Source organism: Pseudonaja textilis, chromosome 1 (genome assembly GCF_049901715.1).
Source record: "Pseudonaja textilis isolate UNSWEBS1 chromosome 1, rPseTex1.2, whole genome shotgun sequence".
Taxonomy (NCBI): domain Eukaryota; kingdom Metazoa; phylum Chordata; class Lepidosauria; order Squamata; family Elapidae; genus Pseudonaja; species Pseudonaja textilis.
The window spans coordinates 111,795,222-111,811,401 of NC_141990.1; positions in this window are offsets into that span (position 1 = coordinate 111,795,222).

Genomic DNA, 16,180 nt, shown 5'->3' on the forward strand with positions numbered 1-16,180 from the left:
CAAATATGAGAGGGACACAAAAAAAGCCATGCCAGCTGAGATGTCACCTGGATTAACAAGGTCTACACACCAGATACCTATGGAGATTCTCAGTCATCCAGGCCATGGTTGTCCCAAAGGTGCTTTTGCAAAAGGCAAATAGACTTCCTTTGTTTTTCCTTGAAGACATTTTGCTGCTCACCCAAGAATTGAAGATGGTTCTTGGTTGAAAAGTGAAATGTATTCAAGGAAAAACAAAGGAAGCCCAGTTGCCTTTTGAAGAAGTATCTTTGGGATGTCAGTATCACATGTTGGAGAACCAGGACAAACTGACAATAATTGGGTTACTGGAACAAATATGAGAACCTTGAATGGATGGAATGCTACTACCACAGTAGGAACTAATGATATATTAAACATATGAGGGAAACTATGACTGGACAGAAAATCTATATCCACACTAAGAAACAAGTAGTTACACAAAGCTTCAACACGGTGAAAAGGAAGCTGCTCTCTTTCAATTTGAGATAGACCTACATTAAATCTTGGACCCAAGAATGTAATAAAGAACAACTGGATATGTAGCCAACACTTGAAGCTGAAACATCACTTCCACCCCCTTCCACGACACAGCACACCATCTGGAGACTGTGCACCAATCAGAAAGAGGATAATGGGGTAGGTGAGGGTCGAAGCCCCTTTCCTGGATGACACCTAAAGCTTCCACAAGTGTACATCAGTAAGATGGCACCCAAAGATCACCTGATGAAAGAACGCCTGTGACAGGAAGAAGGTCAAAAAGAAGGTTGTGGAGAATAAGAGGGCAAAGATTCTGTAGGACTTCCAGATCCAGGTAGACAGGCAGGCAGATTGGCCAATCCAGATACTGTGGTAGCACCCAAGGACGACAAAACAGAGGTGGTGATAGATATAATGGTGCCAAATGACAGCAACACCAAGAAGAAGGAGTATGAAAAACTAGAGAAATACTGAAAGAGGAAAATTAGTGGAAAGTAAAGACCAAAGCGGTTCCACTAATGGCAAGAGAACTCAAGAGACTTCTCAGCTGGGAGGGTAGCTTCAACAGATTCCCAGCAACAACATCACAACTCTCTATCCAGAAGAGTGCTGTGCTAGGAACAACTAAAATACTGTGCTGAACCCTCAAATTCCCAGGCCTCTGGTAGAAAATCTGAGCTTTTGAATTATATATTTTAAAATATATCACTGGAATTTTTGCTTCGATAGGGAAAGAAAGAGGGAGACTTATTTGATTCCATTAAGACAAATACTGTATATTGTACCCTGTTTCCCTGAAAATACGACCTACCCTGAAAGTAAGTCCTAGCTTGATTGTTTATACGTGCACCCAATATAAGCCCTAATTAAGATCCCTCCCACTCCAGAGTGCACGGGTAAAAATTAAGCTAGGGTGGGGATGGGAAGGTAGAGCTGCCCTACTACTTTATCTTTGGACAGTTTTAGCCAGGCCTCACACACCCTGACACCTGCCTTGCCAGCCCATTTCTTCTGCAGCCAGCAAGGCTGGCAAAGCTTTCTTGAAGGCCTCTGTAGCTGATAACAAAGCTCTGGATCGATCCAGAGCTCTGTTATTCACTGCAAAGGCCTTCAGGAGAGCCTTGCCAGGCGCAGAAGAAGAAGTTCCTGAAGGTCTCTGACAGTTGAAAAGGAGACCAGGGGTGACACGCGCAAGTGAGGGTAGTCAGTAGATGATATCCCCCCCAAAATAAGACCTGGTGCCTTTTTTGGTGGCAAAAAATATAAGATAGAGTCTTATTTTGGGGGAAACATAGTAAATATAACCAAACAGTAATCTTAGTTTCAGAGTACATTTACAACAAACAACAAAAATTATATGTGCTTCTGCTAAGACAAGAAATCTGGAATTCTTTTTCTGTAGCCATAGTCTATAGTCATACAGTTAGCTATGTTCATTTATTTTTCTTCCACATTTGTTGCATTTATAAATAACTCAAGGTAGCAAACAAAGCTAATATTCCTTCCCTAACCCTCATAACAACAACCCAGTGAGATGAACTGGGCTGAGACAAAATGACTGACCCAAGGCAGTCAGCTTTCATTCCTAAAACAGGATCAGAAATCACAAACTGGCTCTATTGTATTAAATGGTATTTAATAGTCATAGGGGTGAAGACCAAGTCTCTTTTAAGTCCAATTCAACTCACAAGTATGTCAACATTATTTTCTTAACAATAGTATGGAAGTGTTTTGTCGCTGCTTACTTTCAGGATGTTTTCCAGTTCAAACCATAATCCCTGGGGTTTTCCCAGTAATTTCCACGCACATTTTGAGTTTGTTTAGCTTTTGAAATCAGCCAAGATCAACTGAAGACTTGAGGAAGAACCAATCAAAGCCAATACATTAGACAAGGAATTCATTTAATCACGGTTGTAAAACTTAATGAGTGCCTTAACAAAGAATACAGGACTTGTACTCCAGCTCCTCTGGTGAATGCTGCGATCCGTCTTTCCCCAAATGTTGCTTTCCTGGAGGCGAAAGGTTTTTTTTTGTTTTTCAAAACACCTTGTGTAAGAAGCACAAAGGCTCTGGTTTCTTTGGATTTTGCAGGAAATCAGGGCAGAAGCTGAACCCTGACTAGTCCCCTAATTTGGACTGGAAAAAAATTGGCTGGAGCAACCAGAGGCTAAAACACTTTCCACTTCCTCTGAACACATTACATACTCTAACTAAATGCTCTAATCTTTCTCCACTTGCCCCCATCTTCCTTGGACTAGTCTCCAGCCTTAACAGAGAAGGGAGTCCTTTCCACACATCATTCAGGAGTAAGGCTCTCCTCCTTTCGTTCAACATTAGCTCAAGGTGCAAACAACCCTCTTCCTAGGTTCTCTCACAATGACCCGGTGAACAGGTTGGACTGAAAGAGAAGGTGACCACTGCAGGTTTCCCTTATCAGGTAAACTCTTTCCACTGATCCCTCTCAGATGGGAGTGATCCACTTCAGGGCCCCTAATTTTGGAGAGCTAGTAGTACTATAAATCTGACATGCAGAGACAATGGTCAGATATTTGCCCAGTTGCCATTGGTTCAGTGGTGGAATTCAATTTTTTTTTTTACTACCGGTTCTGTGGGTGTATCTTGGTGGGCGTGACTTGGTGGGCATGGCAGCGGAAGGTGACTGAAAATCCACATTCCCTCCCCAGCCCACTAACCTGATTTCCAGCTCTGTTCTCCTGTGCAGGGCAACAAAAGAAGACCCAGCCGATCAGCTGGGACTCAGGAGGCAGAGAATAGGTGGGGGGTGTATGATTGAGTGTATTTTTCTACTTAAGATCTGAAGGGGACATCTCCAAGCTTTTCTGCCTCTCATCCAGAGTACAATGATGGGCGTGGCAGGGGAAGGATACTGTAAAATCTCCAGTCAGAGGTGGTATTTGCTGGTTCTCCGAACTACTCAAAATTTCCTCTACCAGTTCTTCAGAACTGGTCAAAAACTGCTGAATACCCACCTCTGCATTGGTTGCCCTTCAAATGAGTGAAACAGTAATATTAAACCACAGGATCCAGAGCAGCCATTGCCATTCAGGTGCCCTCCACATCTGCCAGTATTGGCCAGACTGGATTCTGGAGTTGCCATCTAGCGCACCCAGATGTCAGGAAAAGTACCTTAGTAAATGTCTAGACTCTAGAGAAAAGATGATTGGTTGCAGGATAGTAACTTTGACTAGCTTTAAGGAGGATGTGTGTGTGTGTGTGTGTGTGTGTGTGTGTGTGTGTGTGTGTGTGTGTGTAATCTTTATTCTATGAAGATATGACAATTTTAATGTTCCTCAATTCTGATTAAAAAACTGGGTTCTATAAAAGAAGGAAACACAGGAGTGACATTGTTAGAGTTTTTCTTAATCTGGTACAGATCAGACACCAGGATTGCAATTGTTTTCCCCCCTCACAGAAATGGTTTTATTATACAAAATTAAACTACAAAATTATTCCTTATTTCTAATCACGCTGCTTCTAAGCATTCTCTGTTTTCCTACCTATCTTAATCTACCATCTTCCTCTTACTCCAAACATACAACTATTTCTATATTATTTAATCTATAAATTAATTTTGTGTTTTTAATCTCTCTATTTGTACACTATAACATAACCATAATATGTCTTGGCTCTGTAAGTCTATCTTTTATCCCCTCTTCAGCTCTTGTAGCCAGTCTCAGTCCATTTGCATGTGAAAACGGTTTCACTCTTCTATAGATTTACAATGGCCTTTTCTCTCCCCCCCCCCACCAGCACCCATAGTTCTCCCTTTCTTAAAATGACTTATTAGAGCTCTGTGCCTGACCATGTGGGATTTGCAGACTCTCACTTCACTGCTTGCAGTTTTCCTTGTTTATTGGGGTCTGCAGCTGAGATGCTTGCCTTTGTGGTTGGAGGTTTTTCTTTTTTACATTTACATTTGATTTGATTTGTCAATCGCTTACAAGATACAGGTATAAGAATAAATGTAGTTTTGAATACATGAGATAGATATTTATAAGAAAAATAAAAAACAATAGGACAGGGACCGTAGGCACGATTGGTGTGCTTATGCACGCCCCTACAGGCCTCTAAGGAAGTGGGTGAGGTCAATAGTAGACAGTCTAAAGTTAAAGTTTTGGGGGTTTGGGGAAGAAACCACAGAGTCAGGAAGAGTATTCCAAACATTGACCACTCTGTTGCTGAAGTCGTATTTCCTGCAATCAAGTTTGGTGCGATTAACCTTGAGTTTGTATCTATTGTGTGCTCTTGTGTTGTTATGGTTGAAGCTGAAGTATTCATTGACAGGTAGGACATTGCAATGTATGATTTTATACACTATATTTAGATCGGACCGAAGGCGGCGTAGTTCTAGGTTTTCTAGGTCTAGAGTTTCAAGTCTGGTGGCATAAAGTATTCTGCTTTTCTTCTGCTTTCCTGGCTTCACCCCTTTCTCACACATACATGATTCCTGCTCCATTTTATGGGACAACCTCTCCAATTAAGGAGACAATGGGGCTGGTTGAAGCCTCCTTCCCAGTCAGCACCAAAACTCTGGATCCCAAATGCCAGCTCACTCTGGGTGATGAGTTCACCCTTCTACAGGCATGTTGGATTAGATGACACCCACACACACCCCTTTGATCTGTGTCAATTGGTGTGTTCAGTATGTTGTCTATTTCCATGCAGCTTTTGCCAACCTGCTGCCTGCCAGATGTGATAGATGTCAATGTAATTCCTAGAATTTCTACTCAGCCTAGGCAAGCACCAGATGGCAGTTTTGATTTACTTATAGACAGAATCTATATATTCTATTCGGAACTTCAGTCTGATGCAGCAGAACATCCTTCTCAATCCTCAATTCATTCATTTTATGTAAGAAATCTAATACACTATCTGGAATAACCTAAGCCTAAGATCTGATGACTTACTTACATTTAGGCCACAGTGGCTGGCTTCATATATTCCAATAGTCAAAACCAAACCATATTATGGTTTGATGAGTTGTGTAAAGTCAGGGTTTGAATGCAATCCAGTGGGAATTTTCTTTTCCTTTGAATTTGTCTGAAATGCCCTTACTTCACTTTAATACAGTATTGATTAATTTCATTTTTGTCTTGTTTTCTATTCTACTAAGATCTATATAGAGCCGAATGAATTCCAATGTTTGACATAATACTATGTTTAAAGTGGCTATGTTGACACAACGCCCCTTAACCCGATCATTTAAAGATCTAACAGAACCTCAGTATCCTAACCATGGTTAAAATTAAACTTGGTTCATTTTAGTGGCTTAGAGTTCCCAAGATGTTTTGTTAGTTTATGGTTCAGTTTAACGCCCAAACCAGAACCTGGATTCACTCCACAATCAGGTTATGCATGTTGTATGAAGAGATTTCCTATAAGATATTCTGATTTCAACCCTTCAATCCTGATTCTTCAGAGATAAGTCCCACAGGTTTCAAAAAAGTTTTTTTCTTCTTTCATTCTATTTTATACGATTATATCTACTATACCTACTACACTTACTTACATATCTGCCATACTTCATTTTATTTTATCTCACCCATAGCAATTTCATTTCATTTCATTTCACTACATCTTATTTTATTTTTGTTGTGTTTTATTGTTGTTGATGCTCATGTCTGTTCTTAAGTAGCTAAATGTCTATGGAGAGTTTCAGCCATCCAGGTCGTGGTTGTCCCAAAGGTGCTTTTTCAAGAGGCAACTGGACTTTCTGGTTTTTCTTTGAAGACGTTTTGCTTCTCATCCAAGAAGCTTCTCACCCAAAAGCTGAAGAAGCTTCTTGGCTGAGGAGCGAAACGTCTTCAAAGAAAAATCAGAAAGTCCAGTTGCCTCTTGAAAAAAGCACCTATGTCTTTAAGCAGGTTTCCCTGAAGGTAAGCAGCACTTATTGCTATACAGGGTAAGCATGTAAGCTGAGAAGGGAATTCCAGGACTTCTAAGGACGTGGAATGGATATTTACATCTAGCGAGTAGGACAAATATCCTCAATAAAGTCGGCTGTCCTGAAAGAAGAGCAGAAAACTTCCCCCGTTCGGTGGAACGGGGTTGCGGGGAAGTCCAGGAGGCTGCTGAACACGGGATGGTGAAGACAATCGAACAGGAATTCCACCCCTGATAGGCGACTCAGGAGAGTTCACACGGCTCTTTTGCAAGAGCTAGACTAAGAATCGAGAAGGACCAACCCGCAACACTTACTGATATTAAGAGGTGTAGGCACTGTGGTATGAACAGACTTTCGATGTCCTGAGGTACATATGATTATCGCTGTACCTATGGTGCTGAAGGGTAAATTGCTGGGGAGGGTAGATCCCCCTTTTTTACATTGCCTTTTACAAAAAAAACCCGAAGGGACACCGAAGCTTGGCAGGCAGGCAGGCGGAAGGAAGGAAGGGAGGGAGGGAGGGAAGGAAGGAGGAAGGAAGGGAGGGAGGAAGGAATTACATTGCTTTTTACAAAAAAAAACCCCGAAGGGACACCGAAGCTTGGCAGGCAGGCAGGCAGGAGAAAGGGAGGGAGGAAGGAAAGAGAGAGAGAGAGAGAGAGAGAGAGAGAGAGAGAGAGAGAGAGAGAGAGAGAGAGAGAGAGAGAGAGAGAGAGAGAAAGAAAGAAAGAAAGAAAGAAAGAAAGAAAGAAAGAAAGAAAGAAAGAAAGAAAGAAAAGCATCCCACACAAGAAAAGTTAACGGAGCCGTCTTCTGGGTCAGGAACCGAAGAGCAATTAGGAAGGTGTTGGGCAGTTGAGAAGCAGAGTTTCGGGGTGTAGGGCTATGGCCCATTTGGGTTTTTCATCCAACAATGCTTGAGGAAAGCCAGAGTCTCCAGCGCATCCCCTTTGGTTTCCCACTCCAGCAGTCCCGACGTGCTCCTTTCATTCTTCTCTGCAAACATCTTGACGGGAGCCCGTCTCGTCGCAGATCTAGGACAAGTTAGATCTTCCGTCACTTCCAGAGGCGCGTTGGCAGGATACAGAAACCGAAAGGACCGAAAATTGGGGGGGGGGGGCGAGGTCCTTCCTCTTCCTTCCAGCCTCCCTTTCCCTCCCAGGGCGCAGTAAGAACTAGATGATTCCCTTGCCTCAAATCAAGGCGCAATATATAACAGGGCAACCCCCCCCCCTAAAATTTCTCAAGTCAGCGATGCTTGCAATCCTTTCCTGTCAAAAGGCTCGCTTACCCTGCCCGTTTTGGCGACCCGGAGGAGGCGGTGTTCTTTCCACCCGCGGCCGCTTTCAGAGGAACTAGTAGGAAACGCAGCTCTGGGCAGGGGGAAGGAAGGGGGAGGGGGGAGGAAAGGCATCCCTGCCCAAATCACCTTGGGCGACCACCAGATGTTTTCAGAACAAATCTCCTTCGCAGACACCCATCTCCGAGGAGGAGGAGGAGGAGGAGGAGGAGGAGGAGGAGGAGGAGGAGGAGGAGGAGGAGGAGGAAATAGAATTAGAATAGAATAGAATAGAATAGAATAGAATAGAATAGAATAGAATAGAATAGAATAGAATAGAATAGAATAGAATAGAATTGAATTCTTTTTTGGCCAAATGTGGTTGGACACACAAGGAATTTGTCTTGGTGCAAATGCTCTCAGTGTACATAAAAGGAAAGTTTTGTCAAGAGAGAAGAAGAAGAAGAAGAAGAAGAAGAAGAAGAAGAAGAAGAAGAAGAAGAAGAAGAAGAAGAAGAGAAGGAGGAGGAGGAGGAGGAGGAGGAGAAGGAGAAGAGAAGAAGAAGAAGAAGAAGAAGAAGAAGAAGAAGAAGAAGAAGAAGAAGAAGAAGAAGAAGAAGAAGAACAACAACAACAACAACAACAACAACAACAACAACAACAACGGGAGGCCTCCAGTACATTCTTCCCCATCCAGCCATCCCCTGGCCCCATACATACAAGGGCAGCGGCCTTCCCTCCCCAACTGCCAGGGTCCTTCTTCTGCGTTTCAGCCTAAACGCCTGGGCAGCCAAGCCGTTTTTCCGATCCCAGCGCTTGCCCCGATCTCAATAAAGGAGAATATGGTTTTGTAGCTCGAGCCTGAACCGAGCGGGTCCTTGGTGCTCCCTGAGCTTTTTGCAGCTTTTGGCTTGCGGACATTTCCCTTACCCAAACGACGCGACGCTGCTACTAGCACTGAGGACGCGACCTAGTTTGGGTTCACGAAACGCCCGCAAGGAAACCAGCAAAAGCTCGGAGAGCACCAAGGAGCCTCGGGCGTCGATCTGCGTGCATGAACTCCCCCCCCAAAAAAAAAGTTGCGCGCAAAAAAAGTCCCGTCCCGCCTGCTTCAGCCAAGGAGTGCGGGAGACTCCGCTTGGCACGGGCAACCGTCCTCGGGCGATGCGCGGAATCCGGAGCCTCGCCGTCCCATCTTGCCCTGCACGCCTGGCTTTCTCCCGCGTCGCCCGCCTTTCCCAAAGTCCGGTCTTTTGCTGCGCTTCTCAGCCTGAATGGAGCCGCGCACCTTTCCGCTGACCGCGCCTGGTTCGCCCTTCTGCACGCGACGGCTGACACCCCCCAACCCCCAGTTAAATTTCAGGATCGCGGCTTTAAGTTCTCGTTTCCTGCAAAGCCCGCTTGCCAGCCTCTCGCTTCTGATGAGTCCAGCGTCCTTTTGGATCGGGGCGGTCGTTTCGCGGCTGCAATCCTAGCCTTGGACTTAAGTGAGACTTGGTTTCCGAAGAAATCAGAATTGTGGAGCCTCCCCTCCCTTTATTAAACCAGCTTTTGGGACGCAACCTCTACCCAAGAAATACTCCGGTCAATTCAAGGTGACTTTTGCTTGCGGGGAACAGTTTACTGGAGGATGCAAAGGCAGAGATGATGATTCCCGAGAGAAAGTACCTTCTATTTCTTTTTGGGTGAGCAGAAAATGCGGGAAAACACATTATGACAGCCCAGCGCGAAAGCAGTGAATTGCTCCCGCAGAAACCTGACGAGGCTCTTGAACACATACCAGCAATTTCTTTCAATTTATTTCATTCCTATACAGAACTAAGTCGCACTGAGGGACAAATTCGTAACAATAAACACACTTCTAGTTGTTGTTGTTTTTTTTCCTTTTCAACTGTACAGTTTAAAATTTCTTTTAAACTTTTTAGACTTAAAACATGTCATAAATCTGGTCAAATGTGGATTCAAACTGGCTGGGAATCTGGCAAATGCAAAAACTAAACTGTCTTAATTTAATTCGCCGTGGCACCGATAACTCGGCCAGGCCTAATATAAGCAGTTTGTTATTCACTTTCACAGAATCCTTGCTCCCGAACCACCTTTTTAAAATCGGAAACAACATTGTGATTTAAGCTGCTCTCAGCAGTTCCGTAATTTGTAATGCGAGAAGTTTGGTAAAACTAGAAGAAACTTGCATATAATGTTCCTTTGTCTCCGCATTTCTGGCTCTTTAAAAATGGTCTGCAAGTTCCAAACGACGCGATCCTTTTAACCATTTTGAAAACAACAACAAAAAACAAAACAAAATGGAATGGAATTACATTTGAAACACTAGGCGGATATTTGAGGCTGCAATTCTAGCAATGAATTTAGTGAGACTTACTTCCGAGTAAACCACCTGTCGCCTCTCTTTGTTTAAATCAGGTTGTTGGGTTTTGTTTTGTTTTTTTTGCACGGAATCTCTGTGCCAAAATACCTCAAGTAAATTCAAAGTGACTCATAAGCAAGTGAATGCGCAGCCCCTGGGACTCGATCCTGCTTTTAAATTGGGTTGCTTCAGACTCAGGATGGTTCCCACTTTTGCCTTTCATAGAGCCAAGGGAGGGAGTCCTCAGAGCCATTGCTTTTGCAAATAATTCTTTAGCCAATAGGGGGCACACGACGACCGTCTCCCAATGCCAAAACCTGGGATTAAAACTTCCCTCCTGTTTCCCCCCACAATTTTTAAAAAAGAAGGGTTATTATGTGCTCTTTCCATTCTCCCATCTATGCAGGCCGGCCTGAGTCTTCATCAAGCCCAGGTATCTTTCAAAAAAGGTAAAAATCACAGGTTCTTATTACGAAGGGAAGCCTTTCAGATCTGTTTACAATAATTACTTTAAAAACAAACTTTATAATATCAGTACAGACTTTTTTTTAGAGCAATATGTAACCTCCGTGTGTAGTTCAATTCTTTCTTTCCCCCCCCCATTTCTTTTTCCCCTATCTGGACAACTGGAGCAGATGGGGCTTCCTAAAAGAATATTTCATGTAATATGAGACCCCATCTGAAGCCTGAAGTTTCCATTAAACTCGGGCACACCACAAGTGAATGGAGAGAAACTCATCGCCCTGGCTACCAAATGTCTCCTTTACTTTTCCTCTGGGGCAGTGTGTAGGTCAAAGCCTGTTTTTGGGGAGGGAGCAAGAAGGAGAAGGAGAGAAAGAGAGAGAGAGAAGACTAGAAAAATAATTACAAACCAATACCTACTACCTTTATACAAATGATGCAGATTTTCATATCTCAGTTTTTAAAGCCTGAGGGGTTCTGTCCCTTTAAGGTTCTACAGCATTCACACAATATGCCTAGCCAGAAAAAAATAAAATAAAAACCTAGACACAATCTGTACACAGCACAGTACATTTGGTTAGTGTAAAACTTGGGGAGTTTGGGGGAAGGTGGCTTAACCTGTTAACGTTTGTTAAGTTAGTTTCCAGATTGACGGGTTGTGAAAGCTAGAGAGAGAGAATGGATCAAGTGCGTTGTGTTTGCTGCGGGAACCTAAGAGAGAGCGAGAAACAGAAAAGAGGTTTCCATAACTTTAGGCTCACGTCAGTGAGTCTGTTCTGTGCTTGCCCATTGCCAAACTTTCAAAGGAGAATGTGTTGGGCAACCCTATTGTAAACATGAGATATGAAATCCTATCTCTCTCAACTGCCATTCAAAGAATCCCAATTGGGGGGGTCAGGAGGCTGGGGTGTGTGGACCAATTTATATTTGATGCCCTGATGACTGAGAGAAACACAAACAGCCCTTCTTCATTCAGTTTTCCCTGAGATTGAATCTGCATCCTTCCGCTTGGAGCTGCCCCTAGCTCCAACGTTGCTTCAAGCAGGCTTGGCATGTGAAAGGGTGAAATGTCCAAAGGTGCCACCATCTCTACCATTGCACTATTGTAAGCCCCGTTACTCTTGGGGGAATTGATAGATCGGTTGGCACAGCCGGTTGGCAGTGCCATGCTATTGGTATGAGACTGCTGACAGCCAGACCAACCATGGGAAAATATGCCAAGCCTCCCTAGGGCAAGGTACATGGCATGACCAGCCTCTCCAAGCATCTGACTCAGGGCAAGGGAAAGAGATTACGTCTGCTCCCAGGGGACTCAGAAATGCATTGAGCCAGGAAGTGCTTGCCTTGGATGATATTCTACCAGTTTTGGGCAAAAACCCGTTGCCCAATATTAATAGCCATCCTATCGGGCCATGGGGGTTACACCAGTCCTTGCAAGCCAGGAAATTTAGGGTAGCACCCTGTAGAGACCACATCCATCATCATTGCCCAACTATCATGTTTGAAGAGCCTGGTTGGCTATCTATATAGGAAGAGATAGCAGCGGGCGTGGGGGGTGCTTCCTTTTTTGAAAAGTAAAAAGGGGTATTCACAGGCGGAGGTCAAAATGTCAAGAAATGCATTAAAAAAAAAACAGGTAGAACTTTTGATGCCCTATCTCGAACATCATTCCGAATTTTTTGACGATGCCCTGCAGACATTCCTCCTAAACAGAGTCTGATCTGCTGAACGCAGATATGGGCAATCATTTAAAAAGCCAAAATTCATAGGCTAAAATGGCAAAAGCCATCTCCGTAAATTGGCAAGGGAAATTGCCCGTCCATGAAGTCACCAGGAGCTGAGCACCATTTTGACTATCTTATTAGTTCACGGCTTAGAAGGAGAATCAGCCCACTCTGGAACTCAAAACAAGCTTTACTTGGTGTGCAAGGCCTTACCTTTTTAAGAGAGCCCAAAATTGAAATGGTCCTTTTCAGATGAGGTTAGGAAAGAGGAGGTAACTCTGTTCAAGAGGGGATTGGCACGTGTTCTTGCTTCTTGCAGCTCCTTCCCTTGACAGCCAATACCCCCCACTCCTCATCCCAAAGGTTGGATGCTTCCTAATATAGAAAAGCTGCCAATTGTGACCAATTCCCCCTTCCCCCACCCCCAACCTTGCACACTTCCACTGCCAAGGAGATCGTGAACATAATACAACTTGAGGAGCCTGTGTTTTATATCCCTTGGGAAATGCCCAGTGATGCTCTCATTTTATTTATTTATGACCTTGATATCCTGCCTTTTGTACAGAGCTCAAGGTGGAGAACGTAACTGATTGTCCCATTTTCCCTCACCCTGTGGAGAAGGCTGGTCTGTGAATGACTCGCCCAAAGTCACTCAGCCTGCATTCATATCTGAGAATAGACTTAAAGCTGGACACTGATTACTCTTCCACACTACCTCTGTTGAATCCTCACCGAAAGACCAGGCCTAGTTCCAGTGTTTTAAAGCAGCAACTTCCCTTGCTTGGAAGCACATCTTTCCCAACTCTGAAAGGACCTTTTCTCTCTCTTCATCCCAGAGTTTGGGATTGCCACAAAGTGCTGGATGTGAGCTTGTGAGAAAACGTCGCTCTTATAGGCTCCAACTTTATTTGAACCAGGGATCGCGGGATACATGTAAAAACCAAGAGTGCATCCGAGGAAGCTGCCTTTCCCTCAAATTCTTTCATCAGAATCATCTTCGCCAGATCCTGAGAAGTAGATTCTGATCTTTCCGCCTTTCCTTTTGCCTATCCAAAAATCTGGTGGGCCAACGCAATTTCGCTCCATTGCCAGTGGTGGGATTCAAAAACTTTTTTACTACCAGTACATGGCTTGGCGGGCATGCCAGGGGAAGGATACTGTAAAATCTCCAGTCAGAGGCGGTATTTGCCTCTTCTCCAAACTACTCAAAATTTCTGCTCCTGGTTCTCCAGAACTGGTCAGAACCTGCTGAATACCCACCTCTGCAGTCCATTCATTTTGATGAGAAGTTGGATGAAGTTAGAAGTGAACTCCCACTGAATCCCATCGAATATCTCAGCTCAACGTTATCCCCAAATTTGGACACATTTCATTCAGGAAAGCTGAGGGTTCAGAACAGCACGAACTCACATTCCCTTTTTTTGCTGGGCTCCTCCTGCTTCTAACCGTCAGCCGCCTGGCCCAGTGACTCAGTGCTCCTTGGGACCAGTGCCTGCCTTAGCGCCTTCTCCCTTTCCCACGGCCACCTGTGACCTCCACAGTGCTCTGTCCACAAAGACTGAGATCCACGGGGGGAGGTGGGTGCTTGTTTTAAATGGAAGCAAACAAAATATTCACGCACCAAGTCTGACGCAGATCTAAGAGACGGGACACGTTTTTTGGCCCGCGTTTCCTGCCTCCTATTTACTGCGGGAGATCTGTGCAAGGAGTTCAACGCGGCGAAAAAAACAAACAAACACGAAACCACTCACACCTGCCCTGTAAAGAGACACAGCCGTCATTCAATCAAAGGCCCGATGTTAACATTAAGCTACCGTGTATACTTGTGGCATGCATTATAGCCATACAGACCGGAGTGGGGAATGGGGACAAAACACTCGTGGGAAATGCCTAGAGGACACTTCAGGTCCTGAGCTGCAGGTGGAACTTTGCCGGAAACCAAGCGGGCTCCCTCCGCTATCTGGAGCTCTAAAAAATGACTTGGTTTGTGGGGAAGAGTTTGAATGTCAGAATAAGAAGGGCCAAGCTCTAGTCTGCATCACCCACCCACTCACCCCTTCACCCCACTTATCCGTGAAATTCACCGGGTGACTTTCGGCTTATCTGCAATAATTCCCAGGGTTTGTGTGAAATGAAAATGAGGAGAAAAGGTGGGGAGTGTAACCTTAAACCTTATCCCTTTATCTCTAAGCCACGTAAGACAGGGCTCTCCAACTTTGGCAACTTTAAGCCTGGCGGACTTCAACTCCCAGAATTCCCCAGCCAGCTTTGCTTTGCTGGCTGAGGCATTCTGGGAGTTGAAGTCCGCCAGGCTTAAAGTTGCCAAAGTTGGAGAGCCCTGGTTTAGGGCATGCCTGTTGGCTTGCTTTCCAATCAACTTAGGGCGACTGTTATCTAAATGGTGCTGCGCGTTCAGGCTGAGGTTTTAGACAACGCTTTCAAATGCATATACGGGTAGTCCTCGACTTACGACCACAGTGGAGCCGGGCATTTATGTGGCGAAGTGAGACATTCATCAAGTGAGCTCTGACCCCCCTTCAATGATTTTTCTTTGCCACCGTTGTTAAGTGAAGCACCGCAGTTGTTCAATGAGTAACATGCTGGTTAAGGGAATCTGGCTTCCCGGTTGACTCTGCTTGGCAGAAGGTTGCAAAAATGGGGATCCCGTGATTTGTGCAAATGTCATAAATGTGCATCGGTTGTCAAGCAGCTGAGTGTAAATCACATGACCATGCAGTGCTGCAATGGTCATAAGTGTGGGAAACTGTCATAAGTCACTTTTTTCAGTGCCGTTGTAACTTTGAATGGACACTAAGTGAACTGTTGCAATTCGAGGACAACCTGTAGAGCAATTTACATCCACACATCAAAAAGCAAAAGCTCTTTTAGAATTGCCTTAGCCAACAGACGGTATGGTGCAGCTTTTCTAAGCATGGTATTTAGCTGTTACGGGTATGAAATGCAGCCACCCATCCCACTCTGTTGCTGTGAATTATCTCTTTAGCAAAAAGCCATGTCTAGATGCTTGCTTGCTAATGGTCATGCAGCCTGAGACTGGTGGAAGTTGCTGTCAAAAATATGTGAAGGACACCAGATTACCTACTTCTTAAAGTTGGGTGGTGGGGGGGAGAAATTATTTATTTTCCTAATGAAACTTAATAGCCGATTCTCAACTGAGGTATGCCTAAGTAAATGTGTGCAAAAGCAACTGGATGTTGGATCACCTGGGGCAATATAGGATAGGATAGGATAGGATAGGATAGGATAGGATAGGATAGGATAGGATAGGACAGGACAGGACAGGACAGGACAGGACAGGATAGGATAGGATAGGATAGGATAGGATAGGATAGGATAGGATTCTTTATTGGCCAAGTGTGATTGGACACACAAGGAATTTGTCTTGGTGCAAATGCTTTCAGTGTACATGAAAGAAAAGATAAGATCAAGAGTCAAAAATCATAAGGTACTGCACTTAATAACAGTCATAGGGTACAATAAGCAATCAAATCATACTAGGAAACAGTCAATATCAATTGTAAGGATACAAGCGACAAAGTTACAGTCCTACAGTCACAACTGGGATGGGATGGGTGATAAGGAGTGATGAGAAGATTAACAGTAATAGTAGTGCAGACTTTGTAAATAGTTGGACAGTGTTGAGGGAATTATTTGTTTAGCAGAGTGATGACTTTTGGGGGAAAACTGTCCTTGTGTCTAGTTGTTCTGGTGTGCAGTGCTCTATAGCGTCGTTTTGGGGGAAGGAGTTGAAACAGTTTATGTCCGGGATGTGAGGGGGTCTTGTAAATATTTTCACAGCCCTCTATCTATCTTAACTCCTCTTGCGGAGGAGACGACTTGAGCCGAGGCAATGGTGACATTTCGGGAGTTCGCTTTTACTTCACCCACTTTAGTCAGAAACGGTCCAGTTTGGATTAAAACTTGCT